Source organism: Octopus bimaculoides, chromosome 2, assembly GCF_046866305.1.
Source record: "Octopus bimaculoides isolate indiv1 chromosome 2, ASM4686630v1, whole genome shotgun sequence".
Taxonomy (NCBI): Eukaryota; Metazoa; Mollusca; class Cephalopoda; order Octopoda; family Octopodidae; genus Octopus; species Octopus bimaculoides.
In genome coordinates this window covers 40,539,177-40,559,176 of record NC_142929.1, presented here as the reverse complement: position 1 = coordinate 40,559,176, position 20,000 = coordinate 40,539,177, and the positions used below count along the sequence as shown (strand labels likewise).

The 20,000-nt window shown below is 36.3% G+C and overlaps 1 protein-coding gene across 10 annotated transcripts in view; it reads right to left on the bottom strand.

Annotated features, from left to right (window-relative positions):
• LOC106884224 (GTPase-activating Rap/Ran-GAP domain-like protein 3) overlaps positions 1–20,000 on the bottom strand; it is a 1,447,782-nt gene that overhangs the window by 871,164 nt on the left and 556,618 nt on the right. The window lies entirely within an intron of this gene.

Genomic DNA, 20,000 nt, shown 5'->3' with positions numbered 1-20,000 from the left:
ATTACGTATACATGAACACACATATTGATAAGTATATATGCGTATGCATGTGTGTAGGCATACAACTATCTTTCTCTCTCTCTCTCTCTCTCTCTCTCTCTCTCTCTCTCTCTGTCTCGCTCTCTATTTATCTATCTATCTATAACATATAACATAACGAAGGTAGAACGTACATTAGATAGAGTATAATAATATTAATGAGCATTTACTTATATATTTACGAACATGTGCGAGTGTATATACCTTTTCCTTCCTTTCTTACACTGGTCCCGTAGCTGACCTGTCGCAAATCCTCTGTCTCTCCGTTTTCCATCCTTCAAGATATTTTCCAGGCGGTACCCCCTAGCCTCGTCTTCTTCGCCCCAAGACCGTATTTTGTTCGACTGTCCGTCCTTGTCCCCCGTCCCAAATTACACTCTGTGTCGTTTTGCTTGTTATGCTTTGTTTTGTTTGCTCTCGTCCCTAATTCTCCGCAAGAAAAGGGTTTTTTTTTTGTTTGTGGGTACCGTCAATTGGGAAGTACTCAGTCTTATCGTTTAAGGTGCGAAACTGAATATTACCAATAGGTCGATGACTGATGAAGAATTACGAACCTTCTCTTAGTCGCCCGTTCGTTTTTACATTCAGTATACGTTATGTTGTTTGTTTATTTACCACATATTATATATATATATATATATATATATATATATATATATATATATATATATATATATATACCAAGGAGATGAACAGTAGCAAATTACCATTTCTAGATATAATGGTAATTAAAAAGAACACCGCCATTACCACAGATATACATTACAAACACACAGACACACACCAATACTTGAACTTTAAATCGTGCCATCCACCCCATACAAAACGCAACATACCATACTGCCTAGCCAGGAGAATATGTACTATTGTAGAGGATATAGAGACCAGAAATCAACGCCTGATGGAACTGAAAGAATTTCTGCTGAAGCAAAAATACCCATCACGACTCATAGAAAATGGTATTCAGCGGGCTTCGAAAATACCCATACAACAACTGAGGACACCGCAAAGAAAAGACAAACAGGAAAAGATCATTCCATTTATAGTGACACAAAATCCATGCCACCAGAACATCTTTAATATCGCCAAAGCGAACTTACCGATCCTTGCACAGAGTAAGGAATTGAGAAATATCATTACAGATCAAAGTATAACTCTCAGTAAGAGACAACCTAAAAACTTGAAAAAACTATTAACAAAGGCAAGGTTTGACCTCAGCAACAAAAATCAAACATTCACTGTATCCAAATGCAATGATAGCCGATGCGGCACATGCCGATCAATCCATACCGGCCCATATATGAAAACAAAAACAGGGAAAATATTCACCAATGCGAACATGAACTGCAAAAGTAGAAATCTAATCTACTGCATCAAATGCCCTAATTGTGAAGAATTATACGTTGGCCAGACAGGTAATGCACTATCGGAACGCTCACGGGTACATCGACAACAGATTAAAAACCCAGAAGTCCGCCAAATACCACTGAGTAACCATCTAGCAACATGTGGTCATCAAACTTTTATTATATTTCCATTCCATAAACTTTACAACCGGAATGAAATTGAAAGAAAATGCAAAGAAAAGGACTTTATTAAGAAATTCAAACCCACTCTTAACAAACAATGATTAAATCCATCTTACTTGGGGTTTAAAAATCTTATCCCTGTAACCAAAACAAAAAATCTCTCAGATATCATCATTTCTATAAATAGATTTGGCATCATTTCTAAGAACAGCCAAACACCTACTGGGGTTTAAAAATTTTATCCCTACAACCCACACAAAACAATAAATTAAAATATCATCATTTCTAAAAATAGATTTGACATCAATTCTAAAAATAGCCAAACACCTACTGCTGCCTTCCAAAGGAATTGGTATAAAAGACAGAAAACCAGCCAACTTATTACAGTCCGTTAAAGTCTGTCATACCGGCCATGACGAAGGGAAATAGCCCTGAAACTCGAGTCGCCTTTATATATTTATATATTTGATCCTTTATATTGAACACTCAATATTTCATCTACATTCAATACTTTCTTTCATGGTGCCATCCATTTTTATTTTATTTTATTTTATATTATATATTGCATATTATATTATATATTGTATATTCCATATTCTATACCCCACATTGGTTCTGCAGGAATATAAATAAAACATAAAAAACAGACAGTGTTGGAACTCTTTTAAACAAATATATATATATATATATATATATATATATATATATATATATATATATGTACATATGTATGTTGTACCTATGTATGTACGCATGTTGTTTGTCGTCGTCGGCATGACTCGTTTCCGAGTTTGGTTTATTCGGTGCCTCCATGATGCTTAAATCTGACATGACTCAGAAGGCTCTCTACTTCCTTTCTTAGTTTTACCTTACCTTTTCTAGAGGCTTCCCTGCATTGGGAGGGCTGCGGTGATCCTAAATAGGCCAGCCATGACACATACACAGCACCCGAAATCCTGCGTCGCCGCTAGTTCACGGAGAAAACAACCATCACGTACACGTCGTCAATGTGTGTTCACGACATCGACGCTTCCAGCGTACCAAGCCTGTTCCCCTCCCTCATGGAACAGCCATTGGACTTCAAGAGGTTGAGGTTCATAGCATCGTGCAGAGTCTAGATGGGCCGTGTTCCTGTAATTCTTATCAGGGTGGATAATAATTCGCGTACCTAATACCCACGCACTTCACTCCAACGCCTCCTCAGCGGCTTATCATATGGTGGAGACAGCTGGTTTTGAACAATGGTGCTGCGTCGAGATACCGAAACCCAAATCTTTTAGGGATTGCTTTGACGCCAGTCCGAATGGCGAGACCAGAGCTTACTATTTCGAGGTTCTTCACAGGCCTTCAGGCTACCACAGCGATCCGGGGTCAGCGAAGGTGTAACCATACTTCAGTCTGCAAAATGCCCCACTACTTTGGTATCTCCTAGAAACACATGACTGGGACGTAGGGATTGGGTTATGGATCTGTATGTTTGTAAGTATAGACAAATATAAGCCCATAATGTGAAGAAGAATCAGCTAAAGTGAGAAGTCAATTCTGAAACTACAGTTAAATATTCTCTTTGAAGCTGAAACATCACAAATTTCCTCATGTCCAAACTACAGACGATATTGGGGATCCCGACCAAAAGGACACGTGGGAAAATATGAATATAAGAAAGTGGATGGGAATATTTAAATACTGTATCAATTTCTGGTTAGAAAAAATAAAATAATCCAAAAACATTGCGGAACGGTGACATTTTTTTGAAAATAGTGAAGGCAATTTGCCAGCTAGCGGAGAGAAAATGTGGTTTTAATAAACGATAGAAATATTTATATGAATAGATATCTCGCAATACCGGTGCGATAATTATAAAAAATAACTGCGTGCGTGTATACAGAATGAACTGTCCAAAGGAAATAACAAAGCATTTTTTTGATGCCTTTAAAACATAAATTTCTTAAAGTAGATGCCAAAAAATCGAAATAAATCTAAAATTTTTGGATTATTCTAGAAATTAACGATTTGGGGGCGCATAGTATAAAAGTATTTTGAATCATAACCTCAGTTTTTAGATCTTTCGTTTACAATATGAATATCTTAAACTAATTTTAATCATTTTTTACCTAGGCATAATTTACAGCACATGTTTTAAAGAAATCTGTCATGTACATATCGAAGGGCCTGTCCAAGAATTTAACAATCTATTATTAATACTGTCAGGGTTGTTACTTTTTAAGACCAAATATGCTTAGAAAGTCTCATTGTCCATCTCTGAATTGTTTCTTAAATGAATAGATATCTTGATGTAAACGAGCCTTGAAGCAATATTACCAATCTAATATAACTCGTTGGCGTTCTGTTAATACCTTGTTGCATTTAACCACAACTTACTGAGGATATTGTTAATCAAGTACCATTGAGTCGGCAATTATTTCGGGAATTGAAATAGCAAATAGAATTGACTGTATTTTTATTGTTAGGAAGGCATTTGAAATAGAAATGGTTAATAAAATTTGTAATTTTTATTTTAGCAAGAATAGCTTACATTAATCACGACTCCATTAATGATCTCATGATAGAGATCGGAAAATATAAGGAAATACCATTAGATTTAAGAAGCAGTCTGTTAATAAGAAAATAAATAATTTGGTTCGCCTCCACTTTCTCACTAAATGTTAAAATTAACGTAGGCAAGAGAACTTCTGTCTCTCTCAGATAAGCGTTACAAATACAGGAGAATTTTTCTTAGATTCTCGATTAAAATATCATACAGCTGCTGTTCAACACGAAAAACTTAATCATTCATAAACATCACCAAAAGCCCACTCGCAGTTGTAATTGCCGAGATTTTTATGCTTGTTAATTTGATCGAGCGTGTTAGATTAAATCTGTCACAGCAACGCGTCATGATAACCTAGCCGAAAGAATCACATCGGGTTATGCGAAGGTGATTTCATAGAACGTTTTGCAAACCACTTATCTTCTTTCCAACACAGTGACAAAATTAAAGCTACTAAGTTGGCTAGCCACGTACGAGGCTTGAAGACCAATTCCACACCACATGCAATCAAGTCGAAAATCGTAGAGAAATTTATGGTAATATGTCAATAGATCTAAGAAACGCAACTTATGCAGAGCTGAAAGACTGCATATTCTTTTTAACTCTAAGAATTCCACTGCACCACTGAATTCCAGATCAAAAATTTACGGCAAATGCAGACATATGGAAAATTTATTTTGGCGATCTGGAAGACAACAGCCTCTCCGGGTCGAGCAGCTGTCTAGCCGACTTTGGGCCCCTTTTCGTCAAATCATTCTGCAACCAGTTTTATTACGTCTTTACGGTGAAAGTGAATATAACTCTAATTTTTCTTTCTTTTTCCTATTCTTTTCTTTCTCCGCTTTTTTCACTCCTTCCATTTTTTGAATCTACATTCTTCTCGATTTTTCTCGTCATTTCTCTTGTTCCAGTGTCCTTATTTGTAAATTGAATAGGTATTGTTCTCAGAGCATGGAGGTTACTTGAAGGCACAAGGAATGTTATAAGAACTTGCCTAAAGTAACGTCTCTAATGCATGAAAATAATAGTAGTTCGTGCATCTATCTATCTATCTATCTATCTATCTATCTATCTATCTATCTATCTATCTATCTATCTATCTATCTATCTATACACAAATACGCACGCGCGCGAATATGCATGTATGTATTATTATATATACTTCTGAGCCTCTTAATACTTTGTATTGCTACATCCTAGCGTTGTTGTTTTTCTCCTGTGTTCTTTTCCTCCGTTTCATATATATATATATATATATATATATATATATATATATATATATATATATATATATATATATAGGTGTGTTGACGAAAACATGAAGATAGAATTCAAAACATGAGAAATGTGTCTGTATTTTTTTTATTTACTCCAGGGCCAAGAGTTTCGTGCGTAAGGGTCAACACACCCAACAATCTTCAATCACTCTCTAACTTCTGCCAATTATTTAAAGAAAAAAAAAAACAGACACAAAAGTAGTGTCAAAATGTTCCCTGACTAGTTTGTATAATAACAATAACTTATTAAACTAAATTTTAACATCATCTCTTTTGAAATAGTGGCCTTGCAGTAATACACTGATCTCAGTGTTCCTTCCACTTCCGGCCTGGAAGTCATTTTTCGTGAGAGAATCGAGGACCTTCTGCGATTCGGTTATGATCTTCACAATGGTGTTAAAACGGTGACCTTTGAGCTGCCTTTTCAATTTAGGGAAGAGATGAAAGTTCACGAGTGCTGAATCTGACGAATAGGGCGGGTGCGGAAGCAACACCATGTTTTTGGCCACAACTCACGAGTTAGGAGTGCTCGGTGTCAGAGTTTATTGTCATCGTAAAGAATCCAATTGTTCGTCCTCCAAAGATCCGGTCTTTTCGCAGACTGTCCTCCTTCTGCTATTGTGACGGCTACTGCTTCGTCTCAGATCATATCCGTAGACCCAATTTTTGTCATCAGTGACGATCCTCGACATGAAAGACGGGTCATCAACAGCTCGTCGACGGAGATCTTGGTAGACTTCGACGCGATGTTCTTTCTACTCCGTGGTCAGCAGGCGGGGGGAGAAATTTGACAGATACACACCGCATGTTCAATTCAGAGGTTAGGATTGCCTGCACAAATACGACATACCAACAACACCAGCAATGTCAATGAGTATCCTCCGATGATCCTCATGCACAACCTGATGAATTTTTCCCACATTTCCGGGGTAACGCTCGTAGTAGGTCTTCTAGACTGCTCATCGTCTTCCAAGGACGTTCTCCTGCTTTTGAAGCACCCACACCATGCGAAACATTGCGTACGACTCATTGCTCCCACGCCTGAAGCTTACCAAAGTATGCTCAATCTCTGTGTAGTAGACTTCCTAAGTTTAACGCAAAATTTCACGTTGGCACTTTGTTCCAACTTCCTGTCTATGGCAAAATCGCAGACTACAGCATGGATGTGATCACAAAAACACAAATTTCACAACTTGCAAAGTAAACACAGTGATGCAACTCGGTCAGGTGCCTCATTAAGATCACTACTAGCTCTTATTGCGCACACAACCGTGTGCTGCCATCTGTTGGCGCACTACGTTACTACTGCTTGAGTATATATATATATATATATATATATATATATATATGGTGTATATAGATATATAATTCATATCCATATACTTAGTAGTGTATTAATGCATGAATATATACTTACATATGAATTCATTTATACATACATATGTATATATATATATGTATATATGCATGTTTGTGTATATATGCGTGCATGTAAGAATGCATATACATATACATATACTGATAAAAACAGTAGAAACACACAGACACAATACTTACACGCACACGTATATCAACATATAATACTTAGAAAAATACACAAACTAAGATGGGCTCAGATACATAAATTTATTTGTGCAGTCCAACATACAGAATAATATATATATATATATATATATATATATATATTTGCACGTGCATGTAGATACACGACATATTATGTTTGTTTCAAAATAATGATACTTTCATTTTTCTTACTATATTTATACGAAGAAAATGTGTTTTTATGGTTGAAACTTTTCTCTCTCTCTCCCTCTCTATATTCTCCCTTTGTCCCTCCCTTTTCTCTCACTCCCTTGATCACACTACCTCTGTCTATATCTATCTATCTACCTATCTATCTATCTTTCTATCTTTCTATGCGTTTACAAATACGTAGATACGTATTTGTATACGTATGCGTCTGCAACAATCACATGCACTCATATAATATATGCATATAAATTCATATATGCATACATACTATATATATTTATATATTTATATATATATATATACATATATAAACATATATATATAAATATATATATATTTATATTATATAGATATATGTATATACATACATGTTCATATATATATATATATATATATATATATATATATATATATATATATATATATATATACATACATATACATGCGTGTATGTGTGCTCGTATAGACCTCTGTATGCTGTTGTTACTACACGCACTTATATACATCGATAATACTATTATTTTCAAATTTATATAATAGTATGCTAATGCGCATACATATGCAGCACACCATCATACATACACACCCTCATACACAGTGGCATAAACACGTATACACGCAAACACACGTGCAGGCAAATACACATCTGCTCTGGCACAGACAAGTAAACACGTAACTTTGCAAATGAAAGCACCTAAGCCTCTTTAAAATAGGACACCTGTTGTGTCTCCATATCTCCGCCACACACACACACACACACACACACACAGACACAGATACACAGATACACACATATATATATGTATATATATATATATATATATGTGTGTGTGTGTGTATGTGTGTGTGTGTGTGTGTGTGTGTGTGTGTGTGTGTGTGTGTGCCTACATACATGCTGAAACAAACGTAAGCAAGCATCTGTGTGTTATGCATGTATAGCAGACTAGTTTTTATGTAAGTGCTTCAAAGAAGTTCTTAATCATTATCTTAGTAATCAATAAAATAGTTTTTCGGAAATTGTAGGCTTAAAATCGTGCGTTTAAATCCAAACTTAAGGTAGTTCTACATTAAAAATAACTGCAGCATTGAAATATAACTTCTGCAACGCCAATAACAAGCACAACATCAACGGCCAACGAGTACTAACTACATTTAGAAAGTGATTTTTTCTCATTTGTTCTTAGTGCACGTAGAATCTGCGAATTATTGCTTTGTACTAGCAATAACAAAACAATAATAATAATAATGATAATAATAATGATAATAATAATAATAATAATAATAATAATAATCTTTCTTATTATGGTCTCAAGGCCTGAAATTTAGGGTCAGGAGACTAATTGATTACACCGACCCCAGCACTTGACTGGTATTTATTTCACCGTCTTCGAAAGCATGAAAGGTAAATTCGACCGCAGCGGAATTTAAACTCAAAACGTAGCGACGGATTCAATACCATTAAACATTTCGTCCACCATGCTAACTGTTCTGCCAGCTCGCTGCCTTAATAATAATAGCGGCTTCAAATTGTGGCGCAAGCCTAGCAATTTCGGAGGAGGTGGTCACAAGGCTAGCAATTTCAGAGGAGGTGGTAAGTCGGTTACATCAAGCCCAGTACTCAACTGGTACTTATTTTATCGACCCCGAGAGGATGAAAGGCAAGATGGGCTCAGATACATAAATTTATTTGCGCAGTCCAACATACAAAAAGAATTATATATTTGCACGTGCATGTGCATACACAACTTACTGCGTTTGTTTCCGACCTCGGCGGAGTTTGCACTCAGAACATAAAGACAGATGAAATACGGAAAATCATTTTGTCTGGCGTGCTAACGATTCTGGCAACTCACCGCTTCAAATAATAATGATGAAGGAAAGTGTTGTATACAATGCTCAGGTGCACAACAAAACACACACACACACACACACACACACACACACACACACACACACACACACACACATACACACACATGTATATATATATATATATATATATATATATATATGGCTTATTTAAGTTTCCGTCTACCAGATCCACTCACAAGGTTTTGGTCGGCCCGAGGCTATAGTAGAAGACACATACCCAAGGTGCCACGCAGTCGGACTGAACCTGGAACCATGTGGTTGGGAAGCAATCTTTCAACTACATAGCCACTCCTGCACCTATATATATGTATGTGTGTGTGTGTGTGTGTGTGTGTGTGTGTGTGTCTGTGTGTGTGTGTAGCAGGTTGAAAAGGAACGCACGAGTTGATATGTATAAGGAAAATATTTCAAGGTAGAAAATGCTAAAGTAATTTTATCATGAAAACCATTTTAGTGCCGGTTTCACTCATTGAGACTTTTTCAACTCCAAGTATGGAAAAAAAAAATTAATTGTGGAAAAATTAAATGAAAAGTTAAAAAAAAAATATTTCCATAATATTCAAATACAAGGAACATTTTCCTTGTTTTCTGCCTGTCTCTGTCTCTTTGTTCTTTTTACTTTACTTTCAATAGTAATAAACAAAGAGTATTTGAATACTATGGAAATATTAAAAAAAAAAAAAAATTTCATTTAACTTTCTTTCCATACTTATAGTTGAAAAAGTCTCAATGGCTGCAACCGGTACTAAAATGTTTTTCATGATAAAATTACTTTAGCATTTTCTACCTTGACTTATTTTCCTTATAAATATATCATGTCATCCCATAAGTTCTGTCCGAATTATGAATAAAGAAAACAAGTGATCAAATGTTATATTTAATTGAAATTTAATCATCAATGTACTTTCTCTCATTATCTATGACTTCCTTCCATCTATTTACAAGCTTTTTAATCCCATCAATGTAAAACTCTTTTGGTTTCAAAGCGAAGAACTCTGAAATGTCAGTTTCGAGCTTCTGGCTTGCGAAAGTTATGTCCCCTAAGTGATCCTGTAAACTACGAAACAAATGGTAGTGTAAAGAAGCTAGGTCGGGAGAATAAGGTGGATGAGGAATTTTTTCCCAACCAAGCTCTTCGATCTTCTGTGATGTGATCTTTGCAGTGTAGGTCGCGCATTGTCCTGATGAAACATCACTCCTTTTCGATTCACTAAAGCGGTTTTTTTCTACAAAGCTTGGTTCAAATGCTCTAATTGCTAACAGTAGACTTGAGCATTGATTGTTGAATTAGGTGGTAACAATTCAAAGTGAATTACTCCTTTGCAATCACACCAAGCCACTGTTTACGACGTTTAACATTTCGATAGAAGATCCATTTTTCGTCACCAGTCACAAGTCTATCCAAAGAGGGTGAAATACGTTCGCGAGAATGGAGAGGAGAGCAGTTGTCAACTCAGGAATTGCGTTTGCTTTCGGACAATTCACGAGGCACCCATTTTTCAAGTTTAGGAACCTTTCCAAATTGTTGAAGATGACGATGAACAATAGTATGGCTTGAACTAAGCTTTATTGCCAATTCGTCAACTGATAATGCAGGATTTTCTTCAAGTAATGCCTCAATGTATGTATGTATGTATGAATGCATATGAATATGTATATATAAGTATTGAAATATATCACATGCAAACAGAAATATACCAAAGCATGCACTCATATGGGATAATATTAGCAGATTTGTCTACCATACGCAAGAGCATGGACGGAGAAGCAATATGCTTTAATCTTTGATGAATTGTTTACGCGATTATGATATATCAGCCGAGACACTTTCATGGTATTCACTGCGGGAAGGGATTTATCTATCAATCTATCTCTCCGTCTCTCTCCCTTTATATATATGTGTGTGCGTGCGTGCGTGTGTGTGTATGTGTGTGTGTGAGTGTTTGTGTATATACATATATATATATATATATATATATATATATATATATATATATATATATATATATATATATATATATATAAGTCAGTAAATAGTGGGGTTGTGTTAACCGCACGTGGAGAAATAATAGGAAAATGAGAAAAAGAGCCAGAATGCTGAACTGGAAGCATATTTTAATAAAGATTTCTTCTAACCGGTTTTCATTGCGAAAAAGCAAATTATCAAGAAGAAGGAGAATGAAAATGTTTTTTTTACAAAGAAGTACAAAATGAAGAAAATAATATATAAAACAATAATATATAAAAAAATAAATATACCCATACATTATATTGTCTTTGAGCTTTTGTAGTTCAATAGTAGTTCATGTATAAACTGGTAGGAAAAATAAGGATGCATGAGAGTTGAGAGTTTTGTTAGGTTTAAAAAAAGGGTTAAAAGTTTGTGTTAAGTAGGAAATGTGGTGTCAAAACAAGAAGTGTGTGTAAGGGGAGACAAGTGTTTTTAGTTGGAGTTATGGACTCTTTTTCAACAGGAAGTTTGTGTCTGTTCATAGAGAAATAAGGTCAATGAGGGGTGTGTGTGTTAAGAAATGGTTGGAATTTCTCTATGAAAAGATTCTCCTCGTTGATTCTTTCTTGTGTGGAGATTCTGTCTTTACATTGATAGAAAGGGAATGTAATGAATTTAGGATTTTTGTTTCTGGCGCAAGAGTCTATGTGGCCAGTGAGTGGAATTTGGCGGTATTGAGGGAGGTTTATTTGTTCCTTATGGACAGCTACTCTTCTACGCAATGGGAGGCTCGTCTGTCCGATATAGAAGTTTTGGCAACCTGCGCAAGTGAGGACATAAATGAGGTTACCAGAGGAACAAGAGAAATTGGTTTTAATTTTAAACTTTGTTCCTCGTTTGAAGGTAAATTCAGAGCCTTCAAGTAGGTAGGGGCAGGTGCCACAATTAGGGCGTGCACATTTTTTAACTGATGGGGGTGGAAGTGGTGTATGTAGTTTGGAATTGGTTAATAATGTTTTCAAAGATTTGTATTGCCTTTTGCATTTAAGGACTTTGTGTGTATTAATGATATTGTTCATTTTCGGGTCTGTGGTGAGTAAGGGGAGGTTTTGTTTAATTGTGGTGTATGCTTCGATGTTTTTGGGGTTATGGGTGGAGATGTATGGAAGTATTTTGGGGGTTGGGTGTGTTATTATGTTGGTTGGTTTTTAGTGTGTTTTTGTCAAGTTCCTTGGCACGTTTTATTCCAAGATCTATGAGTGTGGAGGGATATTGGCGTTGTAACAGTGTTTTTTGAGATCTTGTAAGCGTATTTCTCGAGTGGTTGGGTCAGAGACAATGCTGCAAATTCTTTTAGCTAAATTAAAGGGGATATTTATCTTGGTGTGTTTTGGGTGGCATGATATATATATATATATATATATATATATATATATATATATATATATATATATATATATATATATATATATATATAGAATGTATATATATTTATATTCTTTTATTCTTGTATGCTTTTACTTGTTTCAGTTATTTGACTGCGGCCATGCTGGAGCACTGCCTTTAGTCGAGCAGAACGACCCCAGGACTTATACTTTGCAAGCCTAGTACCTATTCTATCGGTCTCATTTGCCGAACCGCGAATTTACGGCGATGCAAACACATGAACATCGGTTGTCAAGCGATGGTGGGTGGGGGAACAAACACATACATACACACACACACATATATATATACGACGGGCTTCTTTCAGTTTCCGTCTGCCAAATCCACTCACAAGACTTTGGTCGGCTCGAGGTTATAGTAGAAGACACTTGCCAATCGAGACTATAGCAGAAGACACTTGCTACGCAGCAGGACTGAACCTAGAACCATGTGGTCGGTTAGCAACCTACTTACCACACAGCCACGCCTGCGCCTATACACACACACACACACACGCACATACGCACACATGTACACACACACACACACACGCACACACACACATACACATACACACATATTTCAATACATACTTATATATATGTAATTTGTGTATATATATGCATATATATATATATATATATATATATATATATATATATATATATATATATATATACAGAGAGAGAGAGAGAGAGAGAGAGAGAGAGAGAGAGAGAGAGAGAGAGAGAGAGAAAGAGAGAAAGTGAAACAGAGATAATAAAATGATAACCAGGAAGTTATCTATCTATTTAACAATCTATATTACTTACACATAAAAAATAATAACTTTACCCACGATATACATTCACACATAACCATGTTTATTTGGAATGACTAATAATAACAGGACATATAAATGTAACAAACCTTACGAAAGTGAGGCTAAGTCGTATCAGCAGTCACCATCACTGTTTACCACAGTTAGTCGGTTTGCCTATAAAACCATGTGTTCCGCATTCTATTGCCTACATTTTATTGATCTATATTTTTTCTTCTTCCTTTCTGAATGTATACACACCTATATATACTATTGATTGCATACGCAAGCGATGCCTAAAGTATATCGCCAAGCTTTAATTTCCCAAGTAATATTTCACATTCAAGCGGGGAATAATTTTCGAAACGTGTTTCTTTTCCTTAATAACATTGATGGTCTCTACTTCGTCAAGTGACAACCGTATATTCTACATAATTAAAAACGAAAAAAAACAGAAAAGAAAGGAAACCTTTTTCCGATTTTGATTTGTTGGCTACGAGCCAACTCAGTTCTCCAGCGCTGCTCATGTCCTCGAAAAGAAAAAGAAGAAAATGTACATAAATGTCTCACAGTCTTACATTGCAGTCTTCTATAAAACATAGTGTGTGATCAATCAAATGATTGCATTATTTCAGCGAAAGAAAGCGGCGAGCTGGCAGAATCGTTAGTACACCGGGCGAAATGCTGCTAAACATTTCGCCCGTCGCGATGTTCTGAGTTCAAATTCTACCGAGGTTGACTTTGTCTTTGATCCTCTCGGTGACGATAAACTCTGGGGTCGGTGCAATTGACTAGTCCCCTACCCACAAATTTCAGGCCTTGCACCTTTAGTAGAAAGGATTATTTCAGCAAAAGAGCTGAGTGATCGCATCAACAGCTAGAAATATAGCATCTAAATTCCTCCTCAATTCAAATCAAACCATAACATTTTGGAAAAAAAAAAAGAAAGAAAGAAAGGGAGATTTTGGAGGAGTGCAATTCCAAATACACAATCTCTTTTATCTTTTAGTTCATATCTGTCATAGTCATTGGGCTACGTCTGTGCTGAAGCATTGTCTTGAAGGACTTACTCAAGCAAATCGCCACCAGTACTTATCTTATTCAGTTACTTATTCTATCGTCTCTTTTCCTGGACCGCCGAGTCACCGCGATGTCAAAAAACCAACACCTATCGTCAGGCGTTAGTAGGGGACAAACACAAAGACAAACAACATCTCTCTCTCTCTCTCTCTCTCTCTCTCTCTCTCTCTCTCTCTCTCTCTCTCTCTATATATATATATATATATATATATATATATATATATATATATATATATATATATATATAAGCAATGTTAATTCTCTAAATGAAGTATTAGCAGTAACTGCACGATAAAGTGTAGTATATTGCCACTTAAGTGTGGCTGACCCCTAGGGGTGGATGTTACTGTTGCTTTTAGCCCCAGGAGGGCATCTCCTCCAGCTGGCTTATCGACACACGACTGTGTCCTGTTTGCCACCCCTAGGGTTCAGCCACACTTAAGTGGCAATATACTACACTTTATCGTGCAGTTACTGTTAATACTTCATTTAGAGAATTAACATTGCTTGTTTTCACCTTTTCGATATCAGTGAAGAATTTCACTGGAAAAGAAGATATAAGATTGCCAGGTTTTTGTCTCTCTCACCAAGGTCAGCAGCTATCGAACGCCGACGAAGGGAAATAACCCTGAAATCCGGATCCGTTCGTGCTGCAGATGTTGGTGAGAGGGATAACTTCCCTTGGCAAACAGGACACAGTCGTGTGTCGATAAGCCAGCTGGAGGAGATGTCCTCCTGGGGCTAAAAGCAACAGTAACATCCACCCCTAGGGGTCAGCCACACTTAAGTGGCAATATACTACACTTTATCGTGCAGTTACTGTTAATACTTCATTTAGAGAATTAACATTGCTTGTTTTCACCTTTTCGATATCAGTGAAGAATTTCACTGGAAAAGAAGATATAAGATTGCCAGGTTTTTGTCTCTCTCACCAAGGTCAGCAGCTATCGAACGCCGACGAAGGGAAATAACCCTGAAATCCGGATCCGTTCGTGCTGCAGATGTTGGTGAGAGGGATAACTTCCCTTGGCAAACAGGACACAGTCGTGTGTCGATAAGCCAGCTGGAAGAGATGTCCTCCTGGGGCTAAAAGCAACAGTAACATCCACCCCATGCTGTTGTATCTAAACTATCTAATATTGAAAAGGAAAAATAAAAATAAGCATGACAATGACTAGAAAGCCTTTAGTATAGTTATATATCTAGTCGATCATGGCTGATATGATGCGAAACAATCACAACAAATGGAAACCGATTTAAAATAATATCAACAACAATCATTATTTCAAATTGGTTTCAATCCCCGTTTATAGCCATTCTCAAACCGGATGTCAAGTTTTCGATGAAAAAAAAGTAAATAATTTTTTATTTGTCTTGTAGTAGACTTAACTGAAACATTAAACTTTATATGGTTTTCTCTTCGTGTCTGAGATATTGCATCAGTGTAAAAAAATTCTTTATATAAAGGCCTTTGTTGTAGAATGTTTTGAAGTAAATCTGGATACGATTTTAATTACGATTTGGAACTGTTTCATTGCCTCACATGTTTCAGTTACTCTTAAGAAAACTGAGTTTCATAGTTCCTCGCGTTCTCTATTCTATTAAAGCAAACAAATAAATGCATACATATTAATGAAATATGCAAACAGGTTATTGCCACGGTATGTTATCTAGAGAATATCTGTTGATCTGGAAGTAAAAACAAGATTTACAAAATTTTGATCGTAATTTTCACTACGCACGCATGCACACACACACACACACACACACACACACACACACACACACACACACACACACAGACACACACACAGACACACACACACACACATACACACACACACACACACACACACACACACACACACACACACAACACACCCACCCCGCTAAAGATACTCACACAAATAAACAAAGATACATGTATATGTATCTGACCTTGTCAGACCGTCATTTAAAGCTGTTTTTGTCAAATATTGTTATTGTTTTTGTTGAATAAAATTCGTTGAAAAACAGCCGCAATAATAATGCACCAACCCAATATATATATATATATATATATATATATATATATATATATATAAAAGATAATAAGAGTGAAAAAACTACAGAAGGCTTGTGTTACATGGTTAAAGTATATGTTTAAATTATGTCAGAAAAATGTTAGAAAAATGTTATAAAATCTATTTGGTATATAAACATTGTATTTTGAGAAATAACCGGTTTCGTGTTGTCTTTTCAAATTTCTCTACTTCATTGTGTCGTGCAAAAAGATTTTCTAACATTTTTCTTACATTTTTCTGACATAATATATACTTTAACCATGTAACACAATCCTTCTGTAGTTTTTTCACTCTTATTATCTTTTATACATCCAACCACGTGCTTTCACATACCAACTTTCTCACACACACACACACACACACACACACACACACACACACACATATATATATATATATATATATATATATATATATATATATATATATACATATGTACGTATGTATGTGTGCGTATATGTTTTTTTTTTGTCTGTGTTTGTCTCCCCAACATCGCTTGACAACCGACGCTGATGTGTTTGCGTCCCCGTAACTTAGCAAATCGGAAAAAGAGACCGATAGAATAAGTGCAAGGCTTACGAAGAATAAGTACCAGGGGCAACAGAAAGGAACACGAGGAAATAAGCAGAGAAAGAATAATAAAAAACTTGAGAATAAAAGATATATACGTATGTGTGTATGTGTGTTTCTTTGTGTCTGTGTTTGCTCCTCATCACCGCTTGAAACCGGTGTTAGTGGATTTACGTCCCCGTAAATTAGCAGTTCAGTAAAAGCGACCAATAGCATAAGTACCAGGTTACAAAAAATAACGCCTCCGTGTCGATTTGTTCGACTATAACCCTTCAATGCGGTGTACGAGCATGACCACAGTCAAATGACTGAAACAAGTAAAAAAAAAAATATAAGAAAAAGAAAAACATTTTAATCACTAAGGAACGTTTTAATTCTCATTCTTAATCTCAACAAATACTCAGTTCTGTTCTGTGTGTGTGTGTCTAAGTGCTTTTACATGTATGTGTGTATGAGTGTCCATATGTATATGGATACGTATACATGTGTGTATATATATATATATATATATATATATATATATATATATATATATATATATAATACAAAGAATATATATACATGTATACACACATATATGTACATACTTACATCTACATGTGTATATACATGCATATCAGGGTACAGGACGTTAGAACAATAAACTACAGACAACGGAACGAACACATAGGAAAACGGAAAGCCCCTTGGAATATCCCTTCATCAGCTGTCTCTATTCTATCTAGACGTTTCGAAGACCAATACGGGGTACTTTCCTGAGGTTTTGAGACTTATTTAGGAGAGGCAGTTATAAATGCCCTAGATTATTGTAATTTGAATATTTCATTACTAGACATCGAACAAGCTGAACTGCCAACATTCATCGTTTCAGATTGAAAGTTACAAAAGCAACGGCACTTTCAAAACACTCTACTAAACATTGCTTCTCGCAGGTGACTAGTGTTCATACTGTAGTCGTGACTTGTAGAAACTGGCTAAACTAAGCAAAAACACTGCAGAAAATTTATGAAATGCTCCAGTCTGCTTATAGATTAACTTTTTCGGTGGCAGAACAGGTTCAAGGATGGTAGGATGGTGACGGACGATGAGAAATGTAGGAGAGAAACGGATGTTAGAACATCAGAGCTGGTTGAGAAAATTCGAAGTTTTCTAAATGAAGACTGTCGTGTGACAATAATGACAATAATCATGTTATTTAGAGTTGGCGTGGCGATTGCTTACGGAAATATTCAAGATGATCTGAACATGCACAAAATTTGTGCGAAGTTTGTTCCCAGTGACGAGCATCATGGTCACCAACTACTTTACAGAGACGGGCATGAAAACTGCCCCTCACCCACACTACAGTCCAGACTTTGCTTCCTGGGACTTTTGGTTGTACCACAAGCTGAAAGAGAATTTCAGCGTCACTTGTATTGAAGGTGAAGGAAGCTGTGACAAGGGTCCTGGCCACCTTCACTTTCGAGGTCTTACATGCAGCATTCACGAATGGTTGAATCGCTACTTGAAATTATTGTCTGTCTTGGAAATGTCTAAATACTGAAATGTAGCTTGCATATATATATATATATATATATATATATATATATATATATATATATATATATATATATATATATACTACTCTATAACTTGCGGTGTGCATCTCTTTCGGATTTATGATTTATTGATGCTATATATATATATATATATATATATATATATATATATATATATATATATATGTATGTATCTATGTATATACACATACATACACACACACACACACACACACACACACACACACACACACACACACACACATATATATATATATATATATTTGCAGTTTCAGCTCAGAGCTGTAGCCATGCTGATGCACCACCGTTTTGCTACACTGTTATTGCGGAGATTCTCCTCCAATATGTGGCTCTTGGTGAAGAATGGAATTTGATGTAGCTACCCTCATTTGCACCTCGTACCGTGAGGTAGGTTCATCTGGGACTCTCAACTGGAAGAGGTCCAGCCTTGATTTAAAAACGCCTATATCTACTTTCTGCAGGTTTCTCAGGCTCTTTGAGAGAATATTAAATAGTTGTGGGCCCCTGAAACCCACGCTGTGGCAGTAACTGATCTTGAAGCGCGATGGCATTGCTGAGATCTTTGGTACTATGTAGTGTCGACTCGTTCTGGCATTGGTGTAGCTTTCAATGCCAAAATTTGGCACAATTCCTTCCAGGATCTTCCAGATGTATATTATTGCATACCTCTCCTGCCTTCGCTCCAGGAAGTAGAGACTTAGCTGTTGCATCCTTTCCCAGTGGCTGGGCTGTAGCAATGAGACGATCGTCTTAGTGAAGTATCGCTGGATCGCTTCAAGATCCGCTCTTAATTTTACACTGTTGGGTGACCATAGCTAGGAGCAGTAATCCAGGCGGCTGAGGATGAATATTCTCCAGAGGACCATCATGGTTTCCTTATCTCTAGTTCTGAATGTTCTCAGGATCCATCCAGCCAATCGTCTGCACTTTGTCGACATCCTGGCATTGTGCACTTGGAAACAGTTATCATCACACATACCGATACCCAGGTCCCTTACTGATTTAGGCTCTGGGATTGTAATTCCCTGTGGACCAGTGTACCCTGTAATTTTCATATAGAGTTTTGGACGCTGGTAGCGCAGGGCTTGGAATTTTTCAGCATTAAACTGCATATTATTATCCACAGCCCATCTGTAAATTGATTTGAACCCCCGCTGCTGGTGTGCAACATTGCTGGGGTTTTGTATTTTCTGCGAGACTTTACAATCGTCTGCATAGCAGGCAAAGGTGTTTATTCGGGCAGTCGAGGGCATATCTGCGAGGGTCTCTATAAAAAGCAGCGGTCCCAAGACAATGCCCTGTGGAACACCGCTCACAATTTGTGTTTTCATTGAGGTGGCTCCATTGGCCACTACTACCTGACTTCTATCTTTCAGAAAGTCATGTAACCATATTTATATATATTTACATACCGGAGTAAGCTCATAAATGTGAAACAAGGTAGAAAAAGAGTACTCAAATACCAGATGTAGAGTAATATGCTTTATTTAAAAGCAGCAGAAAATATAACAA